The sequence below is a fragment of the Chionomys nivalis genome, unplaced genomic scaffold (genome assembly GCF_950005125.1).
Source record: "Chionomys nivalis unplaced genomic scaffold, mChiNiv1.1 scaffold_29, whole genome shotgun sequence".
NCBI lineage: Eukaryota > Metazoa > Chordata > Mammalia > Rodentia > Cricetidae > Chionomys > Chionomys nivalis.
The window spans coordinates 869716-871783 of NW_026646888.1; the positions used below are offsets into that span (position 1 = coordinate 869716).

Below are 2068 nucleotides of genomic sequence, written 5' to 3' on the forward strand. Positions count from 1 at the left end.
TTATCTTTGCTAACAATATCAAATTCATCAATCCACCAAAATGGCAAAGCTCCTCTTTGTCCATAGGTGTTTTAAAAGATACTAATTATTTCTCAATGTCTGCTGTTGCCTAGAATAATGAGTCTTTCAGGTTGAAGTGGGTCTCACAGTACTCACTTCCACAATGAAGACACAGAATGGCTTTATGTAATATACCTGGGTCTGGATCAGGAGACACAAATCAGAGAGCCAGTGGACTGGAGTGCCATGACCTTGGGCAGGCTGTCTTGGATTGAGCAACCTACCTATTAGCTTGATGTCGAAGGAGACATGTGGATATCCTTCGAATTCTTTGTTATCTGTTCAGATTTTTCTTACTCATTTCGGGGATAGGCATACCTTCTCCTCTCATTGACTTAGTCAGTCAGAAAGTAGGTTTCTCAGCAGAGGTCATTTGCCTTTGGGCAGCAGGAATGTGTCTCTGAGATTGATATACTGAGCTCTAGAGGAAAATTTGCTAATTGTCCTATTCATTTCTTAAGAAAAAATTACAGTTAAGTATACAAACGTGTTGATCAATATCTTTGTCTCCTGCACCAAAGTTCTTCCAGAAAAGGGCCATGACCTGACGGCCTCCCCTTGTTATCCTTGCAGGCACTCATGGTTGAGGCCACGACTTTGTTTCTGAATTAAACAGAAGGAAGATTCTTTCAACCTAGAGAGTGTGCAGTTATGAAGCCCAAGCAAATAAAGATAGCCAAGAAACAGCGGACCAGGAAGTCAGTGGCCTATCTCACTAAGTCTACAGCCATGATGAAGATGCCTCTTAGTTTGTGATGCATGCCACCTCTCCAGAAGAGTAATGGGTCATCTCTCCAGAAGCAAACACTGAGTAGGCCTTTTGAGGCCCTGGAGAATATTGTCGGCCGCAGAATTTCTCACGGCTGGAAGGAAGCCAATGAACCAGTCATCCAGTGGAAAGCCATCATTCTAGATCAACTGCCAACAAATCCCTCTCTCTATTTGTTGAAGTATGATGGGATAGATTGTGTCTATGGATTGGAACTTCACAGTGATGAAAGGATTTTAAACCTTAAGTTCCTGCCTAACAACATACCATTTCCTCAGGAGACAGACACTCATCTCTCAAACACCATAGTTAGCAGAGCAGTGAAACATACATTTGAGGGCACAAATGGCTCTAATGATGACTGGAAGGGGATGGTCGTAGAGGAGGTGCCAATCATGAAGACCTGTTTCTATATTACCTACAAGAAAGATCCGGTCTTGTACATTTAACACCTCCTGGTTGACTACCTTGAAGGCAACCTCCACATCATTCCAGTCTCTATGGAGGAGTGGACTGGGGTGGTCCAAGCTGAGGTGCAGACCATGAAGACCTGTTTCTACATTACCTACGAGAAAGATCCAGTTTTGGACCTTTACCACCATCTAGATGAATACATTGAAAGTAACCTCCACATTATGCCAGGATGTCCTCCCATAGGGGTGAATTTGGAATTAGGCAGGGATTCCTTGGCAGGCAAAAGCATGCAGAACAACGCAAAAGATGGAACCCAAAAGATAGGTAAAATTATTTACCAAGTTCCCACCAAACCTTCGGTGCATTTCATCAAATTTTATAATGACTTCAATATCTATGTTTATGATTTAATGAAGATGTGTTAAAGTGAAATTCACAAATTTTGGGGGTCAGATTTAAACTGTGTTTGGGGAACTCTTTTTTTCAGTAATACCTCAGGTCTTCTATTAATCCTGGTATCTTTCCCAATGGAATTTTTTTTTTCTCTAAAAATAAAAATTTGTGAAGATGTTATGTTGTTTGGTCAATGATGGAGTGTCTGGAGGATGGGACATCACAGAAAGACAGGCCTCAAAACAAAACAGGACTTATGGTCTTTTCTCCTTGGAGAGGGAATGATGAAAGGAGATCCAGTGTGTGGAAGAGGACAAGATGGGTGTTTAGGAAACTGAGGAGAGTGGCCAAAAAGATGTAGGATCTCAGAGGGATAATGCATGAGGGAAAAGATGTCATATGTCAGGCTACACTCTCAGTACTATTATGACT

At 41.7% G+C, this 2068-nt stretch overlaps 1 pseudogene; it reads left to right on the top strand.

Annotated features, from left to right (window-relative positions):
• The first annotated feature begins 711 nt into the window (after window positions 1–711).
• On the top strand, window positions 712–1668 carry LOC130869059 (Y-linked testis-specific protein 1-like; annotated as a pseudogene).
• The last annotated feature ends 400 nt before the right edge of the window (window positions 1669–2068 follow it).